The sequence below is a fragment of the Schistocerca piceifrons genome, chromosome 2 (genome assembly GCF_021461385.2).
Source record: "Schistocerca piceifrons isolate TAMUIC-IGC-003096 chromosome 2, iqSchPice1.1, whole genome shotgun sequence".
NCBI lineage: Eukaryota > Metazoa > Arthropoda > Insecta > Orthoptera > Acrididae > Schistocerca > Schistocerca piceifrons.
Genome location: NC_060139.1, coordinates 194,712,054 through 194,733,850, shown reverse-complemented (window position 1 = coordinate 194,733,850; position 21,797 = coordinate 194,712,054). Strand labels below are relative to the sequence as shown.

General features: G+C 39.2%; 1 pseudogene; it reads left to right on the top strand.

Moving 5' to 3' along the window:
• The window catches only part of LOC124777860, a 40,142-nt pseudogene extending 28,874 nt beyond the window's left edge, over positions 1-11,268 (top strand).
• Positions 11,269-21,797: the final 10,529 nt, after the last annotated feature.

Here is a 21,797-nt window from a genome sequence, read left to right as displayed (position 1 = left end):
GTAAGATGAAGCAAGATGAGAAAAAACTTACTTCTGATTTGGTGGTGATGCATTAAAAAGAAAATTGTGTTTTGGAAGGGGCTACTTCTGACAAAATCTTGTCCATGTCCCAGAGCTCACTGACAGTGAATAAAGCACAAATTCTGAAGAAATCGTTATGATGTTGAAATGTTTTGAGAACACTGGCAATCTTACATATGTTTTTGAGTCTTTTTTGGGGACTGTTTGCAGTTTCAGTTGAAGTTCCCATTTAAAATAATTCTTGTACAATAAAACTGTCCAGGACTTCTACATTGTTTTCCTTGGAAGGAGTTTCCACATCTGCATAATGAGGTTGCAAATGTGAAGTGTTTTTATTAACATAGGTGCACAAAAGGCTTTTTTGATTATGAAACTGAGTCCCTATTACATGGCAAACTGAGTGACAAAAATCTGCAAAATTGTCCGCGACTGTATGTTTGCAGATTTTTACCAGATATAAATTTTATGTCTTCAGGGTGCTAAAAGGAAATACTACTGGAAAGTTTTGTACTTGTGATCTGTGTTGTTATGAAATTTGAAACCAAGCTAGATTCAAGATGTTCAGTGTTCCTTGCACAGTTGCATTGCCATCTAAATTTAAATGTGTAATTTTCACAGTTTGTTCCTCTTCCCCTTCAGGCAGCATGGTGTGGTAGTGGAGGAATGTGCAGCCAGGCAACAGAACTCTGCATGCGAATGACAGCACTGAATTCATGCAGAATTCTTGGTCATCCCTGTTATATGTTCTCTTCTGTTCCCTCTAGTGCAAATGGTCAAAGTGCCAAAACATTTTCTAACAATATTGTCTGTTTCTCTTGTGACGCATTGATACACTCACAAGAAAGTAATAAACAAAAATGAGGAAAGATGAATACTCATGTTTGGATGAGTGGTACATGTTCCATAGAAACAAGTAACAGCCCAAAGAAGTTACTAGCTTTTAAACTTGTACTACTTTTCCAGTGGAAGTGCACATTTTAACAATACAACTGCACCCATCTGCAGCTGCTTTGGTACTAACTGTTAGAATGATTGCTCAGGCTGACAGGGTAGGTCAGAAAGGAGAGGCTTATGGCAATTGGGAGATGTTAGATAAATAGCCAAGGAGAGTGTGATGAGGTAATTGGGGGTATGATAGCGAGGGAGGAGCAGGTGGCTATCAGTGGAAATAGTGAAATGAGGAGTGAAAGGTGACTAAAACAGAGAGAAAGAAGTGGAGAGGTGTGACAGGATATGGAAATGGGAGGGGGATAGGGGTAGGTAAGTAAAAGATTTGGACTGGGAGTAGTAGAGTGGAAAGTGATAGGAGAGAAACAGTAAGAGTATGTTTGTGCTGCAGCCTTGCTCCTGATACCTCGTTGGTGCCACATACCATCTTGCTGTGAGACTTTATACATTTAAGCTGCAGCCTCACTGCTCGTTGGAAGTAGTTAAACTGCATCTGTTCACATAGTAAGTCGAGTGCTAGCAAAGTCAAACATAGAACTGCTGGAGTGACCTTGAAACGGAAATCACAGCTTAAGTGTCAGGATCTGTGGCAATGGTCAGATGTGAAACACAAACCAGCTTGATACCATTGCTTAGTGAGGATGATAGCAAGCAGTGATGGCACTGATTAAATAGGCTGGGAAGGCTCAGCAAGTTGATTCATCTTTGCTGTGCCATGCTGGCAAGCAGCAAGGTGGTAGCCTAAACAAGCCCTCAGGTTAGGGAGTGGGGATGGAACTAAAAGAGATTTGTCCAAGGAATGGAGAAAATGAGGGCTATGCATGAGGAAATAGTTTCTGTTTACATCATTCAGTAAAGTTGGTGCCTGTGGGGTCTGTTGATATCATGAGCATTGCGGTGTGTGGAAATGCTGAGAAACCTGAGCTGGCAGAAGCCTGAACATGGGTTCCAGTTATTACATGAAAGCCTACTGAAAATGTTTTAAGGACTGGTATTAAGTAAGGAGTCTAAGAATACACTAAATATCCCTGTGTATCACTCAGGCAGGGACTGCATATACAGGGTGAAACTAATAACAGTATGTGCAGAAATATTTGAGCAATCATTGTTTCCTCTCTCCATACATAATTAGAATAGGAAGACACTGCCAAATGTGCTACATTGAAAAATACCCTCTGCCACTATTCAGTAGTTGCGGATGTACAGGTGGTCAGAGCCTTGGTGAAACATGTTGTTGACTGTATTTAGGCCTGGATGATACTGGACGATAAAAGTATTTTCGTGTTTCCACAGCGTAAAGACTGTTCCATAAAATTTCGGGCATGCAGCCACATAAATTCAGTTTCTTCTAATATTTCGGCTGAATACCATTCTGCCATCTTCAGACTGAGCCGAGGTGACTAATGCTCCAGCACTTGCTCCGTCCTTTTAACTCGAGGACTGAACCAATGCGTATGTGGCCAAAGATACACAAGGCACCAGAGATGTTGATAGGCGGCAAAGAGGTGTAACATATCCTGAACAGTCGATCAACACAGTGATATCGATGTGTCAGAGAGAGCTGTACCGTTGCAACATCTTCATGATTTATTTACAGAAATTGACAGATTCCATGATTTGTCCAAGCTGAAGCCGCTATCTCTATTAATTAAATTCGTCACCAACCGAATTTAAATTGCTTCTTTCACTACTGAGTCCCAGAAAGATGAAGTCGAGGATAAAATTTCGACATTATCGCAAACCATAGAGTGTCCAGTGTCAATACAGTGCTCTGCCACCGCAGATATATTAGGTTGTAAGAGACGGGTGTACCTGCAGTGCTCTGTGCATCTCTCCTGGACTGTACGTGTCACCTGTCCGATGTATGAATGGCCACACTCGCATGGGATCTTATAAACCCTAGGCTTCCGAAGCACCAAATCATCTTTAACGGAACCCAGGAATGCTGCAGTTTTTGGTGAAGGGCGAGAAATCACTTTCACTTTGTGTTTCCTGAGGATCCATCCTATTTTTGACAAAAAGCTTCCCGTGTATGGCAGGATAGCCATGGGTTTAAAACTTTCCGTGTCTTCTTCCGCTTTTCTTGTGCTCACAGCTGATTTCATTTGTAGTGCATTACGTATCTGCTGTGGAGAGTACCTGTTGGCTTCAAAAACTCTTTTCAGGTGTAGAAGCACATTCTCCAGACTGCTCTCGTCAGCAATGATGGTTTTAGATACACTGCATGTCCGAAAGTGCCGTCATCTTTGCGCCATACCAACACATCCAAAAATGGAAGGCAGCCATCTTTTTCAGTTTCCATCGTGAACTGAATTTGTCTGTGGATAGAATTCAGATGATTTAAAAATTCGTTTAGCTTGTCTTCACCATGGGGCCACATTACAAACGTGTCATCAGAATACCTCGAAAACACTGTGGGTTTCAAGCCAGCAGATTCCAGCACTTTCTCCTCGAAGTCCTCCATAAAAAAGTTGACCGCCAAGGGTGACAAAGGACTACCCATGGCAACACTGCCTGTTCATAAAATTCGATTTTGAATAAAAAATATGTCGAGGTCAAAACATGTTCAAATAAAGCTGAAATCTTTTTATCAAAAGTCTTTCCAATGAGAGACAATGATTCCGTAAGAGGAACCTTTGTAAACGACGAACACTACATCGAAACTGACTAACATATCAGAATTTTTCAGGTTGAGTGATTTCAGTTTGTCAATGAAGTTTACAGAGTTGCACCAACTCCAAAGATTTTACCAATACTGGCTTTCATCAGTGCCATTGAAGAAGCTGTTCATCCTCTTTCTGCGGAATCAGTAGAAGAAGTAAGACACGAAATTTGTCGAGCAGTTATGAAGGCTCGTCCATGAAGGAGTAACATATCTGTGGCAGAGAGGGCTGCACTACATAAGCTTCACCAGGATTCTGAGACAGTGGTTCTTCCAGCTGATAAAGGTAATGCCACTGTCTTAATGTCTCGTGATGACTATCAGGAATAAATGAACAGTTTACTGAGTAACAGCACATACCGGAAGCTCAATAAAGACCCCACCAACCAGGTGGTAAGGAGGACTGCTTCACTTCTGATCGCCTCCCCCCTTCTACCAGAAGTTGTGCAAAGAATGAAACCATGTGTTGCCATTCCTCCAAGGCTTTATGGACTTCCAAAGATCCACAAGAATGGTGTTCCTCTATGTCTGATAGTGAGCAACATCGGCTCTCTGACCTATGATTGTGTCAAACACTTAGTGTCGTTATTAAGGCCTCTGGTGGGAAAATGCTCTTATCAAATATGTAACTCTGTGGACTTCATTGACAAACTGAAATAACTCAACCTGAAAAATTCGCATATGTTAGTGAGTCTCAATGTAGTGTCGTTGTTCACAAAGGTTCCTCTTTAGGAATCATTGTCTCTCATTGGAAAGACTTTCAATAAAAAATTTCAGCTTTACTTGAACATGTTTTGACCGTAACATATTTTTTATTGAGTAACGAATTTTATGAACAGACGGACAGTGTTGCGATGGGTAGTCCTTTGTCACCCTTGGTGGCCAACTTTTTTGTGGAGGACTTACAAGGAGAAAGTGCTGGAATCTGGTAGCTTGAAACCCACAGTGTTTTGGAGGTACGTTGATGACACGTTTGTAGTGTGGCCCCATGGTGAAGACAAGCTAAAAGAATTTTTAAATCATCTGAATTCTATCCACAGACAAATTCAGTTCATGACCGCAAAAGATGGATGTGTGCGGATGTGTTGGTATGGCGCAAAGATGATGGCACCAGGGACATGCAGTGTATCTAAAACTGACCCATACGGATTTATATTTACATGCAAATAGCTGCCACCATCCTTTGCAGACAATGAGTGTACTTGGAACTCTTGTACACAGAGCACACGTCATTGCTGATGAGCAGTCTGGAGGACGAGCTTCTACACCTAAGAAGAGTTTTTGAAGCCAATGGGTACTCTCCGCAGTAGATACATAGGGCACTACAAATAAAATCAACAGTGAGCAAAAGAAAAGCAGAAGAAGACGCGGAAAGTTTTAAATCCTTTACTTTCCTGCCATACATGGGAAGCCTTTTGTCAGAAATAGGACGGATCCACTGGAAACGCAAAGTGAAAGTGATTTCTCGCCCTCCACCAAATTCTGCAGCATTCCTGGGTTCCGTAAAAGATGATTTGGTGCTATGGAATCCTGGGGTTTATAAGATCCCCTGTGAGCGCGGCCGTTCATACATCGAACAGACACGTACAGTCCAGGAGAGATGCACAGAACACTGCAGGTACACCCATCTCTTACAACCTAATAAATATTCGGTGGCAGAGCACTGTATTGACACTGGGCACTCTATGGTGTGCGATAATGTCAAAATTTTATCCTCGACTTCATTTTTCTGAGACTCAGTAGTGAAAGAAGGAATTAAAATTCAGTTGATGACGAATTTAATTAAGTGATAGCAGCTTCAGCTTGGAAAAATCATGGAACCTGGCAATTTCTGTAAATAAATCACAAAGGTGTTGCGACGGTACAGCTCTCTGTGACACATCGATACCATCGTGTGGATCAACTGCGCAGCCATAGATTTAATTTCCATGCATATGTTACACCTCTTTGCCACCTATCAACGTCTCTGGCACCTTGTGTATCTTTGGTCGCAGACGCGGTGGTTCGGTCCTAGAGTTAAAAGGACAGATCAAGTGCCACAGTGTTGGTCACCTCGGCTCACTCTGAAGATGGCTGGACGGTATTCAGCTGAAATAGTAGAAGAAGAAACTGAATTTATGTGTCTGCACACCTGAAATTTTATGGAACGATAAAAATACTATTCAGCAACTAGTACTGTTAGGTATTTCTGTATGCTCAAATCGGCTATAGACAGATGGTTGTCTTTCCTCATTTCTGTTTATTATTTCTGCTGGAATTTCCATAATTGCCTTAAAAGAGTAGGGGCAATATTCTTAAATTCACTGATTTAGCCTTCATAAGGCTAAGTTATGGAATGTGGAGTAATTTTGCACTTCATTTGGTGTAGCTATTTTTACACTTATTCCTAGGTTCATCCTAACACTACAGTCTTACAAATACAGTCATTACACTTCAGCTGATTTTTGTTATGTGCTGCAAGAATAGTATGTCAAAAGGCCAGTAATCCACATTATTGAGTAGAGTACCTGATTATTGTGAAGAGTGTCATTTATATTGATTTCTAGAATGTATTTTATGAAATTAGAGTATTTAGCACAATGAATTATTACAACAACAAAATCAATACACATCACTTGCCTTCCTCTAGATTTCCTAAGGACAGTGAGGGCTAAGATTGACCGCATTACAGGACAGTTTATTTTATATTCTGTTGTATTCTACAGACAATTGGTAAAGATTAATGTTTCTTTGTAGGAGTAAGTAATGGTTAGTAAATAGTAGAAAAGACCTTTTGCAGAAAAATGTACACTTGTACAGTTATGTCATATGGAATAATGTTATGGAGTAACTCATCCTTAAGTAGGAAAGTCTTCATTGTGCAAAAACATACTGTAAGAATAATATGTGGTGTTCACCCATGATCCTCTGGTAGACATTTGTTTAAGGTGTTTGGCATTCTGATTACTGCTTCATAGTATATTTATTCCCTCATGAAGTCTGTTGTAAATAATCCACTACAGTTCAAAAGGACAAAGAGATACATAATTACAATACCAGAAGGAAAAATGACATTCGTTACTCCAAAATAGGATTGTCTTTAGCACAAGAAGGGGTTCATAATGCTGCAGCAAAAATTTTTGATCACTTACCCAGTGACATAAAATGTCTGACAGATAGCAAAGTAAAATTTGATAACCAACTGAGGAAGTTTCTCATTGACAACTCCTATTTTGTAGAAGAATTTCCATTACTGTAATGTGTAAAAGATAATGGGTAGGAATTACTAACTCTCATCTGTACATATTTTTTGTCTTTCTGTAAAAAAAAAAAAAAACACACCCCTAACTTACGAATGATCAGAATGTAACCATATGTACAAATTAGTTTGCAATGTGATTCTAAAATGACTCTATCATTATGATCCAGCGCACAAAATGATCTGTGGAACATGTAACTAACATGGAATTTTGTTCACTACACATTGAGACAACTGCATTTATGGATGTGTAAAATAGTATGTACCAAATAACTCGCCACAATGGTAGCTGTAGAGAAAAATGTCACACAGACACAATAACAAAATGTCAGAAGTTAGATTTCCCAATTGCCACTACGTTTAGGACCAGTGTGAGAGCCACAAACCTCAGAATCTTCAACGTAGATGTCTTTTGAATATGAAGTAATTAGATTGAATAAACTGTGTGTTGGAATAGTGAAGTTTAAGAATGTCAGAATCATTAAACTGCTTGCAAAATTGTGTTAAAAGGAAAGCAACAGATGTCCTAATGACTATACAGCAGAACAAAACCTCAAATAGTATGCCAATCATCTTTACACTTGGAAGTGCATGTATATGCTTCTTGTGCATGAAATACTGTGTTAAAATATGGCAACAAAAGTCCCAGCAGAATGTAAACAATTTATGAGTGAAGGAGATCACTCACCTAATAGCAGAAACTTTGACTTGTGTACAACCACTATCTAAGAGATAGAGTACGCACGTGGTGTGTAGTGGGGTGAGGGGGGGATTAGGCACACATGCGCTCCTTGGTCGGGTAAGATGCAGTTAACTTGTTTCATTTCATGCTCAGTTTACATTTATTCTTGTTTCTTGATATGTTACTACCTCTTGGGATGCAAACATATGCTATTTAATTATTTAAAAAATTAAAAACAAAATTCTTACAGCACATGTGATTTTAAGAGGTAACAGGCTTTCCCACCACTTCGTGCTCTCGGTCAAATATTTATTGTGGTGGTTGTGTGTGACAAGTTGCATGCAAGGCATGTTTGGATGATGTAATTGTTTGCACATTGCCAGTGAAAGGCAAAAGGTGATCAGGGTTCCTTTTGTGTTGTAATGTGACAAAATATACATCTCACTAACAATTTAGTTCACCCTGTGAATTGAGAATAATCTGTACAGTATTAAAATAAACACAAATTTACCATCTGCCATTAATGTACATGTCTGTTAAAACATTTGCATAAAGCAAAAGCAGAGCTATCAGTTTGCAAGTCCATTATTTTCCATAGTGTGCTATTAAGGAATAAAACTCATAAACCACATACAGAAGGAACCCAGATCTCCCTCCCTTTCATTGATAGTGTGCAACCAATTATGCCACTCAAGAATGCCTTGCACTTAAGTTGTCACGTACAATCACCACAGCAGATTTCTCTTTAGAGTACAGGAATTCATCCCAGTGCAGTTTTAACATTTACAATTCTTGTATGCATTGATAGAATTTCCTTTGGCAGGTCATTAGCCTTAAAATGAATATATAATTCTGAAGAATATTTTTTTCAATTTTTCTCTCTCCAGTTGATGTCTCCACAAGTCAGTTTTTCATTGTGTGTGTTTAAATTCTGTAACATTAGCATAACAGATGTAAATGTCATGTTGTTGTTAGTAATCCTGAGGGCAGATTCCACAAGAAAACCTTTTGCATTTTATTGTATGTAATATTTGACTTAACTAAACAAGGAAAAAAATTAAATGTGTTAGCAGTAATTTGTTGGGTGGAAGGATCACATGTACCAACCACCTAGTTAAATTTGTTTTTTGGTTGCAAGCATTTTGAGCCATAATGGATAATCTGTGTTGATTTGTAATCTATTCTATCATTGCTGATAAACTCTTGGTTTTTTTAAAAAATATGGTTTGCAGTACTGAAGAAAGTGCATATAATGTTAAAATCAGAAGGAAAAGATGAGATAACTTGATTAAATAAAAAGTAAGATCAAGGGTGTAATGATTCTCTTGAAGATATTAGTAAACATTATCTATAATTGAGCTGCTCGGGGGAACACAGTGGTAAGCGCCATCGCCGTGTATTTTGTGGTGGATGGCTAATGACACCACCTGTGGGATGCACAATGCAGTAAACTTACTGGTAGTTCCAAATTCACTCAACAGATGTCAGGGAGGAGCTTAATGGTAAGCGCCACTGTCCGTCTGTTGCGGAAACATAATGGTAAGTGACAGAGAGAATGGCGGCAAGTAAAAACATCTCCAAGATTATGGCTACAGTGAACACGGCAGAAGACGAGGAATATACTTCCAATGAAACTAATATCTTCGAGAGGGATCCAGAATACATTCCTAATGATTCAGATGACTCAAAGGTATATTATTTTGTAAATATACTGTCTTTAGTACGTTTCACAAACATAATGGTAAGTGCATGTACATACCCTTATGTTCCTGAAGTACAATTGAAAATTTCGTTTGCCGACAAGTACAAGATGTGTACAGTCCAGATCAGTGGTGCGAGATCATCAAGAAGTCGGCTAAGGAGAATCCATTGCTTGTATATAATATGAAAAGAGAGGATTTCTATCAAATACGACACTCTAAAGAAGCTTTTGTCTTCAGAAAGAAGAAAGTTGATGGTCAAGATGTCAACCTAAGGAAAGTATGTAGGTGGAAGGTGACCTCCAAATATCCATCATCTTTATTCATCAGCGAGACAGTTTGTCATTACATTTGGCATGAAATAAGCTTTAGGAAACGTGGAAGGCAAGGACCAGTTCGTACACTTTGACTTAAATACAATGGACCAAGGCTTATTGAAAAGAAGAAAGTTGCTGACGTCCTGTCGCTGCTAAATTACATACCTCCTGTCCACAATGAATTTTTCCTGTCACTAAAGCCAACAGTTTTGGATGAAAAAGACATTAGTAATGAGAGTGATGAATGATTTTGCAGTTTCAGTAAAGTGTTGAAGACTTACTGTAAAATTTAATATGTAATGTTCTACCACTATGTGGTGTTAATGGTGTATGGTAACGTAATAATTTTTGTATATTTAATTTGTTTTAGTCAGTTCTGAGTTTCATTTATGTCTGTATAGTAGAAGATAGATGTTAAAATCACTACAGAATAAAAGGACTCTACAAAAAAAATTATTCAGATTTGCAGATCAATTGAAACTTGAGATGTGCTGTATCTCGAAACTGTGATTTTGGCGCTTACCATTTTGTTCCCCCGAGCAGCTCAATTCATTTTAAAGGTTTCCCAGGATATTAGTTTTATAGAAATGTAGTTTGTGGATGACAAATTTAAAAGTGCCGCCTCACGCCTCCAAGCAGCCAAAGTAGTTAAAGGATTCAAAGGTATTGCAGACAGTGACCCTCACTTGCCAGGGAGTTGCACTCTTATTGTGGCTGTTTGCATTTCTTGTTTTGAATGAGGGATATGTAGTAAGATATCGGGTTACTGATGATTCTTTCATAAGAAATGAGATGGGGTGAAGAAATGGATAAGTTTGAAATATGAGTATGACTGTAAAGAGTGGCAGCTATGTGATAAGAGTAACTAACATTAGGAGATCAGTCTACTTTAAACCACAGTTGAGATAGGAGAGTAGTGGCTAAGGATTTGCAGTGTGAGCTACTGCAAAGAATGGAAACAGGATGTACCAACATTGCACTAAATCTGAACCTAGAAATGTGTAGCAAATGCTCCAATAAAGTACACACTTGAAAAGTATCTCATTTTACTCTTTAAAATTATTCTCTCAGTTGGCAAATTTCAGAAAATATGAACAGTTTTGTTCCAATGTTTCTACTGTATTTCTCAGCCGTGGATCACACAATTAGTGTCATACATGTGATAGCATAGTGATACTTGGTGTCACCCTTAGGGAATATGCCTAGCCTGTGTAAATTGCTGTTCAATAACAAACAGTAAGTTTTCCATTGAAGTTGTTAATTTATTTTTTAATTATTTTCAGGCATTAGAAGATGAAGAGAAAATGACGCCTGAACAGTTGGCAATTAAGAATGTGGGAAAGCAAGATCCAAAACGACATTTGGAAGAAAAAGTGGACATTTTAATGACAACTAATATTGTGCAATGTCTAGGAGCCATGCTTGATACTGTTGTGTTTAAGTGAACAGTGTTATTCTAAACTGCAAAGCCACCATCAGATTGCAGTATATGATGATGAACAAATAAGTGAATATAATTTATTAATATGTGGTTAAAGAGTTTTGTCCTTTGATAACGCACTATGGAAAACAGTGGACTTACAAACTGATGGCTCTGCTTTCACCTTATGCAAATGTTCTAATTTGCATAGTTAAAAGAAATTGTGTAACACGTGTCCAGCAATGGCAGATAATAAACGAAAGCGTGTTGTTTTTAATAATGTATTGATTATTCCTAATCCTTTGTGTGAAATACATTGTTGGAGAGGATTGTATCGATGGATTATGATCTGTAATTATACATAGATGTATATTTTGTCATATTACAATACAAAAGGAGCCAGAATGTGATTTTCACTGTGTCTGGTGAAGAAAGTAATACACTGATTTCTCTAAATGAAGTTGCCAGCTTAAAGGATACAACTTCTATTTTTTAAATCATGAATATTACAATGACACTTAAAAAGTAAAGTTTTGTAGAATTGAGACATTCTCATCTGAATGTCTTTGTCACAGACTGATTTATTGATATTTTTGTTGCAAATTTATCCATACAAGTGACATGATTGATGATGAACTGTGTGCCGGATAAGATATGTGCAGTTGGTTGAAAGCATTTCTTTCTACCTCAGTGTGTGTCTGTTTACCACCAGTGGTAAACTTAAGTGTTACATATCTGTAATTCCTTTGCAAGAACTCCAGTGACTGAAAACGATTCTAGAAACACAAAAACCTACACTCTGCAAGCCACCTTGTGGTGGAGTGTACTTCACTGCATTTTCCCCATTTTCTTGATCCGTTTGGAAATTGTGTGCAGGAAGAATGGTTAGTGGTTAGCCTGTGTATGATACTGATGAAGGAGAATGTTGCTCAACTCTTCGTGGAACATGTACTTTGAGACAACCCCCTGTGATGTACAAAGCTCCTCTCATAACATATGTTGCTGAAGCTATATATGCATGTCCCTGTGCTTACTGAATGGACCAAAGACAAAATACACTCTTTTTCTTTTGATCTTTTTGTATGTCCTCTGTCAGTCCTAAACAGTATCCTAAACACTACAGGGAGACTAAAAAATTTTAGAATGCCATGGTTCTAAAACAAATGAAATTTGTTTATATTTGACATATGTTTTTGCAAGTTTTGTAAGTTGACTGCAGTGTAATTTGTTTGATTTGTTGTAATAGTTTGTAGTCATCATCATTTAAAGATTTTGTGTGCACCAAAAAATGAATTCAAGGAGACAACATTTCTGGTCCATGATGTTTGGAAATTAATGTCAGAGCAGTGTGAACATTGGCTTAGAAATAAATTTGATGAAGGAATCCCACATAAGACAAAAATTTATAATGGTACAGAGAAATTAAAAGATCAGACTTTTTTTTTTAATTTTATGAAGGACACTCAAGAACTGCTAGTGCTAATGAGAATATTCCTTCTGTTAGAGCAATGCTTGCAGAAAATTTTGAACATTTTATGAATTTATTCAGGGGATATTGTGCATTAGTATAAGTCAAATCCAAAACATTTTACATTGATGTTTAGAGACAGAATGAAGTGGTACAGTGGTTGGCACTCTGGACTTGCATTCTGGAGGAAGACTGTTCAAATCACTATCCAGCTATCCACATTTAGGTTTTCTGTTACTTTCCTAAACCACTTAAGGCAGATGTGTGGATGGCTCCCTTGAAATGGCAGGATCGATTTCCTTCCCCATCTTCCCTAATCTGAGCTGCTACTTCATCTTTAATGACCTCATTGTTGGCAGGACTTAAACAATCTTCCTTCCTCCTTTTATTAACAGTTAGATGTGAGAAAACTTTGCCACTGGATTCCAGATAAACTGATTCCCAATCATAAACAATAATGCATTTATTCGTCATGAAAAGCTCTGAAAAAATTCCAAGGTAGGATCTTATACGAGACGTGGAGGTGGCCCTGCCTGCAATTTCGAGGGTGCAGTCGTCTGCAAGTTGTAGCTCATGTCAGCACTGATGACGTCTATTGCTTGGGTTCTGTGACCTTTCTCTGTTCATAGAGGCAACTGGTGGAAGCGGTGAAGATTGCTGGCCTCACTTGTGGGGTGCAAGCAGAGCCCACAATTTGCAGCATTTTACACAGAGTTGAAGGGGATCCTTTGCTTTGGAGCCAGATGGAAGGTCTCAACCAAAGGCTCCATCAATTCTGTGACAGGATTGGCTGCAGATTTCTGGACTTGCATTATGCGGTGGAGAATTGTAGGACTTCCCTTGACAGATCGGGGATGCACTACACAAAGGAAGCAGCTACTTGTGTAGCAGGGTACTTGGGGAGTGCACATGGGGACTTTACCCAAGGCAATAATTTGAGGTCCTCTGATGAATGCTAGTCAGTCAGTACACGGACTGTGTAAAGTAAAGGCATTTAGGCTGTCAAAATTGTCAAAGCATTCATAACAAAGTTCCTGAACTTATCACCCCCCCCAGAAAAGTTCTCTCACTCAAATTATTCTTGGAACAGAACTGGCTGAAGCCTGAATTGGAAAACTCCTAAATGTTTAGCGATGCATGGAACATATTTAAAAAAGACATTAAGACACCATTGGAGAAGGAATGTTCATAGCAGTCAGCAAAAATATTTTCTCTGTCGAAGTTGAAATTAGGGATAACTGTGAAGCAGATTGTAAATCGTGGTCTGGAGAATTATATGCCTAGTAAATGGATAAAGGATGGCAAAGATCCACCATGGTTTAGTAATGAAATTCAGATGATGCCGAGAAAGGAGAGGCTCTTGCACTTTTGGTTCAAAAGAACACACAAATGACGACAAGCAAAGGTTACTAGCAATTTGGGAAATTGTGAAAAGATCTATGTGTGAAGCATACAGTCACCATCACAGTCGCACCTTAGCAAAGGATCTAGCTGAGAACCCAAGAAAATTCTGGTCCTTTGTAAAATTGCTAAGAGGGTCTGTCTTGCATTCAGTCCCTTGTTGACCAGGTTAGTGCGGCAGTTGAAAATAACATAACAAAAGCCGAAGTTTTAAATTTCACATTCAAGAAAGCATTCACTCAAGAGAATTGTGCAAACATAATAATAAGCATCCCTGGCATAGAGAAACAACTGAAAGATTTGAGAGCAAATAAATCATCAGGTCCCGATGAAATGGCGAATGTTCATCAGATATGGTATCATCAGTAGTGCCCCAAGGAAGTGATAGGACCACCACTGTTCTCTATGTGCGTAAGTGATTTGTCAGACAGGGTGGACAGCACTCTGGTCGTTTGCTGCTGATGCTGCGGTGTACTGTAAGGTGTCAAAATTGAGTTATTGTAGGAAGATAGAAGACGACATGGACAAAATTTCTAGTTGGTGTGATGAATGACAGCTAACACTGAAGTGGAAAAATGTAAATTAATGCGGATGAGTAGGGAGAACACACACATAATGTTCGGATACAGTATTACTAGTGTCCTGCTTGACAAAGTCACGTTGTTTGTAAATATCTGTGGGTAACATTGAAAAGTGATATGAAATGGAATGAGATTGTGAGATTTGTGGTAGGTAAGGCGAATGGTCGACTTTAGTTTATTGGGAAAATTTGAGGAAGAGTGGTTGACCTGTACAAGAGACCGCATGTAGGACATTGGTGTGACCTATTCTTGAGTACTGCTCAAGTGTTTGGGATCCATACCCGGTCAGCTTGAAGGAAGACATCAAAGCAATTCAGAGACGGGGTGCTAGATTTGTTCCTGGTAGATTCGAACAACACGTAAGTCTTATGGAAATGCTTCCGAAACTGAAATGGGAATCCCTGGAGGGAAAGCAAGGTTCTTTTCAAGAAAATTTAGAGAACCGGCATTTGAAGCTGACTGCCCAAAGTTTCTATTGCTGCCAACATACAGTGCGTGTAAGGAGAAGATTCGAGATATTAGGGCTCATATGGAGGCATACAGTCAGTCAATTTTCCCTTGCTCTATTTGTGAGTAGAACAGGAAAAAGAGATGACTAGTAGTGATACAGAACACCCTCCACTGTGCACTGTATGGTGGCTTGCCGTGTATCTAGTAGATGTAGATGAAACTTAACTGTGCCGTGCCAACATGGCCGTCTCAACAGTCAGGAACAGGGACTTTAATGCAGGTGTTCACAATCGTATGGCATTTCTGTTTTTGACCATGCCTCGGTGTGAGAGCCAGGTAAGGAGAAATGGTGCTGAAAATATTGCAGAGCAGTTTGGAGAGATTGCTGCAATAGAGATGATGAGAAATGGATATTTCCTGATCAAAACATCGTACACCAATCAATCATGGGCACTTCAGGCCTGTGTCAAGATTGGAGAGATACCAGTCTCGTCATAAAAAGCTCAGTAGAATTCAAGATGTTTTCTTCCATCGGGACCTAATGCTACAAACTGATGAGCTGCTACTAACCTGATGCAGTGTGGAGTCCATTTTGCGTGGAGTCCATTTTGTTTGCTGCATCCAGAGGGGAGCCAAGCATAATATAGTGGATATAGAACTTTTATCCTGGAGTTCAAAGGTAATATTTTATCTAAAAATTTTAATGTAATGGTTTATAGGTGTGGTGTCAGGCCTTATTTTCCTCCTCTGATGAGGTGTTTTAAGTGTCTAAGGTTTGGGTGCATGTTCTCCCACTGTTCTGATGAGGTCATCTGTAGGGGATATGCACGGGTGTCCCATGAGGGAAGCCCTTGTAACTAATCCCTTTAATGTGTCAACTGTCCGGAACTGTACCCTCCTTGCTCTACACAATGCTCAGTGTTAAAAGAGTGGGAAGAAAATTCGAGAGTATAATATGCTTAACCATCTGCCTTATTAAGAAGCAAAGAAAAAGTTCAAAGACTTCATCCAACTGGTATTGTCTCAAATTTTGTGCCTCTAATTTCAGGGCATGGTGAGAGGTAATCAAAGCCCCAGCAAAGGATGTGGTTCAGTTGTTCCAGTCCAGGGTGATAGCAGGCCGTGGTGGTCTAGCGGTTCTAGGCGCTCAGTCCGGAGCCGCGCGACTACTACGGTCGCAGGTTCGAATCCTGCCTCGGGCATGAATGTGTGTGATGTCCTTAGGTTAGTTAGGTTTAAGTAGTTCTAGGGGACTGATGACCATAGATGTTAAGTCCCATAGTGCTCAGAGCCATTCCAGGGTGATACTGGGTAATGAGAAGGGACTCTTTTGTAGCTGATACCTGGGACTGGTGGGATGCATGAGGATATGGCACAGGAATTCTGTTTGTGGACTATGTTGGGGGGGGGGGGGGAGGTATTGCCTCTCTGTGAATGCCTTTGTCAGGCCTTCAGAATATTGGGCAAGGGATTTCTCATCATTGCAGATGCATAGTCTGTGATTTGCAAGACTGTATGGGGGGATTATTTGGTGTGGAAGAGATAGCAGCTGTTGAAAAGCAGGTGCTGTTGGTTATTAGTGGGTTTAATGTGGACAGAAGTGTGGATGGAGCCATCACAGAGGTGCAGGTCAATGTCCAGGAAGGTGGGTCATTGAGTGGGTGAGGATAAAGTGAAGCGAATGACAGAGAAAGTCTTGAGGTTGTGAAGGAATGTGGATATGGTGTCTTAGCCCTGAGACCAGATCATGAAGATATTTTCAATGAACCTGAACCAGTCTAGGGATTGTGTTTTTTGGGACGTTAGGAAGGTTTCCTTGAGATGGCCCATAAACAGATTGGCATAGGGGGCACCATGCTGGTTCCAGTGGCTGAGCTGCAGATTTGTTTGTATATCTTCCCTTCAAAGGAGAAGTATTTGTGAGTGAGGATACATTTGTTAAAGTGTATAAGGAATGAGGTGGTGGGTTTCAAGTCCGAAGAATCTTAGGAAAGGTAGTGTTCGATAGTGGCAAGGCCATGGGGATGAGGGATGTTGGTGTACAGGGATGTGGCATCGACAGTGACAAGATCCAGGAGTTAGGGAGTTGGGGATGATGGAGAGTCGGTGAAGAAAGTGGTTAGTAGCTTTGATGTGGGAGGCTGTCTAAACCATGGAGTCCTGCTCCCGTCCCAACAGCTTAACAGTAAAAATCCTGCAAATCTCTATCACTCACAAACCTAGAACTGCAGAAACCAATCTCCATGGCACAGGCATCCCAGAACCACCTCTACTCCCTCCACAAGATTCTGTTACTGTGCAATCCTTACTACACAGAGAACATCTCCAGAATTGGAGCCCTTGTACTCCAGTACATGAAGGAGTATTCCAGACACCACCTCCATCCTCCCCAATTGTCCAGCCTGTTGAAGTCTTACTCCTGCCTCGAGGCACTACTGTCCATCATCACCTATCCTACTCACAATCACCCGGACCCAGAATCAAAGCAAATCCAAAACGCTTATGTTAACATTTCCACGAAAAACCTCAGTCCCACAGAAGTTTGTCCTATCCAAAGGCCTTACTTTCAGCCCTACACCAAAGTTTAACCATTTTGGACTTGTCAAGTACCTACTCTTCTTCTGCTGATTCCTATAGCGGAAAAAATTGTTTACCACCAATTCCTCCAACCAAAGCTGACATAATCCCAACATTGATCCCTCCCTCTTCCAGTTCATATCACCATCCAACCATGACCTTGCCCCCTCCCAACTAACCACCCCCTGCTCACCTTCCAGGAATGCCTTGCCTCCAACTTGGCCTCTCCATCCTTCTGTAGGTCCCTTGCTAAGAACACTAGCCTTGCAGCAGGAGAAAAACCAGTCATATGCAACGTGAAAACAGATTCAGACCTAATCATCCTCCCTGCCGACAAATGTTCCCCTAATGTCATGATGAGGTGTAGTTACTGCCTGACAGAAGGCTTCCACCAATTGTCTGACTTCTCCACCTACAAGCTCTGCCAGAGTGATCCTATTCCAGATGTCCAGTATAACCTCAAATCCCTACTGACATCCATAGATCCTCCCACATCAAAAAGACCAGCCATTTCCTTAATGAGTTCTCCATCATCCCACTTCTTAACCTCTTGGATCCGTTCTCACCACTGTTGATGTCACCTCCCTATACACCAACATCCCTTATGCCACGGCGTTGCCTCTGTCGAGCACTACCTCCTCAACATCTTCCAAAACCATCAACTTATTCCTAGTTTCCTTTGAAGGGAAGGCATACAAACAAATCTGTGGCTCAGCCATGGACACCCGCATGGCTCCCTCCTATGCCAGCCTGTTTATGGGCAATAGAAGAAACCTTCCCAGCCTCCCAAAAATCACGACCTCTAGTCTCGTTCAGGTTCATTGATAATATCTTCATGACATGTACTTAGGGCTAACATACTGTATTCACTTTGCTACACAATCTTAACACCTTCTCTCTCATACACTTCACCTGGTCCTTATCCATTTCTTGGATGTTGACTCCACTCCTTCTAAGTATAGCAGAAGCATAACAACAAACAGTAAAGAGTGGTGTGTGAAAAATTTGCTGTGTAAAACATAAAAAAATGCACAGTTCTGAAGAGCAACTAAAAATTAGACTACATCTGTCAGTGTCTAAAGAAGAAAAACGTTAACAATGTGCTAGTAGATGGCATTTCGTGATGTAGGCGAGAAATCAAGCAGAAATCACCACCACTGATGATGCTTTACCTCAATAAAGTGAAATGTGTCTGGTGGAGGAAAAAAAACCCCTTGAAATTTTTGTAGTTTGCAACAACAGGACAAAAATACCCTCAAGAATTTCCTCTGGTACTTTCTAAGGAATAACACTCTCAAGAATTGACACTGTTTTCATTGTTTTAGCAAGTTGTTGCATAGAACTACTTCTGATATTACAGCAGTACTACTCATTTTCTGCCTTTTGTCTGTAATGATAATGTTAAATTCTAATGTTCCTTTAAATGTCTGATAACCTTATCTTTAACAGAACTTTAAATCTGACTCTTCTTTACTTCATCTTTCTTCAAATTCCTCTTATCTTTAATCTTAAGAACAAAAGTTATCTTTCCAGCTCATGTTGGCTTCAGAAACTAATGAATATATGCCAGTGATTGAGTTGTATTGGTTTGGTACTAATTACTCATCTGCAGTACTAGTTTTGTAATTGATAAGATATTCATGATGCAAAATTTGTTTTTCTAGTTGTGTTGGAGCAGTCTTTGGGTTAATTTACAACCTTGTGAACAGCCATCAATTCATCAAGAATATTTCAGCAGTGAAGATAATATCCTTACTGCTTTAACTTTAAAAAATTGCCCAGAGCTTCCAACTTCATCAGGTGCTTCAAACTCTACTAGCTTTTAAAAATTCTGCTTGTAAAATAATGGAGATGATGATGAAATTGATACCAATATGGTTCCAGTTAGCTGAATGCAGGTAGGGGCATGTGTGTAGCACACAGTGAAAAATAGTAGTTGGAATAGTGAGGAACTGAACAGTGGAAAAAAGTGATTGTGGAGTAGGAAGTGGGTGTGTAGGTTAATGGGGTGAAGTTCAATATATGGTGACAGTTGGGTTTGGGACAGGTGCCAGTGAAGGTTGAGGCTATGAGGATCTCTGGATTAAATGATGTATTGTAAGCACAGTTTCTGTCTACGTAATTCAGAGAAGCCAGGTGGAGAATGATAGGAGGCTCCAGCTGATATGGACTGTGAAACAGCCATTGAAGTCAAGTGTGTTCTGCCACTGGATGATCAATATTGCTCTTGGCCAATCATTTGGGTTGACATGGCACGACATTACTGCTTTCGAAGGTTCTCTTCCTCTGTCTCTGACAGGACAGGTTATGCTGGGTGTTTGTGTAGGACAGTTCTTGCACACAAGTCTTCCTCAGAGACATGACACGTGTTTCAAGGAATTAGGAGTAGGTGTGGCTTTTGGGATGGACTAGGGTGTTTTGTAGATTGGACGAGATGAAAAGGATGTTGCTGGGTATGATTAAAGGTAGTCAAAGCCCTGGCAAAGAATGTGGTTAAGTTGCAGTACAGTGTGATAATGAGTAAAGAGGGGCTGCACCTTTCCATCTGGTTTGTGAATGTTTCTAGTGGATAAGAACTTATGTGGATATGGCAAGTGTGGTCTTTTTATTGTTCTGGCTGTGAAGGCCTTACGAAGGCCTTCAGCATGCTGGACGAGAGATCACACATCAGTGCAGAAGCATTGTCCGTGGGTGGCCAGACTGCGTAGGAGAGAATTTTTAATGTGGAAGGGATGGCTGCTATCAAAATGGAGGTACTGTTGATGGTGTCTCCCTCCCAACATTCCACAAAACCCAGAGCATATCTTTTTAGACATCTTTGCAAGCCATTGAATCATACATACTCCACCCCAGATTGTTTTGGATTGTTATACCCACAGTTGTACCCAGTTTTCTTTTATAACAGGGTCCTTTCTTGTGCATAATTTTGTATCTTATTCTGTTTATTTGTTGGTTTTGAATATCATTATTGCAGTCTTTGAGGTACTTAAATTCAAATGAATTTCATTGAAATATTGAACTTTTTCATTAATGGCAATATTGTGCTGAACCTGCGATCTGTCATAAGCGTTGTGTGTAATGGGTGTATCACCTACAAACCATCTTAGATTAGATTACGTACACTTTTGTTCCATAGATCCATAGTGAGGAGATCCTCCAGGATGTAGAGCATGTCAGAAGACAAGAGTGCACAATAAATATTTACAAAGGGAAACAAATATGCTAATTTATCTTTCACAGATCCCAGGTGAAATGATTCTCATGGATATGTAATAAGTCAAAAAATCTTAAATATATTTTCACTCAGAATGTAATAGCAAACTTGTCACAAAACATGTAAATTTGCAATACACTAAGGTGTGTATGATAATTCTTAGGCTAATGTAGCATGCATCATCAAATAGAAAAATAATTTTACAACAAATTACAGTGGCTGCATTACTGCACTGGATTTGTACAGGAGTCAAATTGGACGTTAATACTCATATTATTTGATATTATTAGTAACATACACACTTCAACTAGTTTTACTAAGAAATTCATCAGTGGAGTAGAAGTCAGTCACCAATATGTCCTTTAGGCTCTTCTGAAACTGAACTTAATTAGTAGTTAACTTTTTATGGCTGCTGGTGTGTTATTGGAAATGTGTATTCTTGAACACTGGACATATTTCTGGATTAAAGTAAGTGACTTTAAATCTTCATGAAGATTATACTAAAAAATGTAAAATAATTTCTCCTTACCTCAGAAAGTTTTGTAACCCCATACTGATGGTCCTGAGAATTTGTGATTGTGAATTTTTAATAGCTATGATAATGGTTTTAAGATTTAAAATGAAAAATGTGGAACACATGCAGTAGATAATAGTAATGAGGTGAACTATTTCTGAATCAATTATGTATGCCCTATGTCTTTCATTTTAAATCTTACAAGTATTTTTATAGCTGTTAAAAATTCACAATCACAAATTTTCAAGACTACCTGTATAAGGTTCATAATCTGTATGGAGCTAAGAGAAATTATTTTATATTTTTTAGTCCAGTATAAAAATGTGATCTATTAAAAATTTATATTTATTCAAATAATTATTTTCTGCTTTTTAGCCTTGTGTGTGTAAAATTTTTCATTGATTTTAAGTGTATTGATGAAATTATAAGAGAGAGACATTGAATCTCAGGTGTATTTCAATCTCTTTTCAGCTGATAATATCTGAAACAAAGTAGTTTTACATCTACTTACTTATCTGTTTACGTGTTATTCTTTAAAGGAAAATAAGTAAGCAAGGAAAACTAATTTGTTATGATTTTTAATAAGGTTTTTATTTCAGTATTT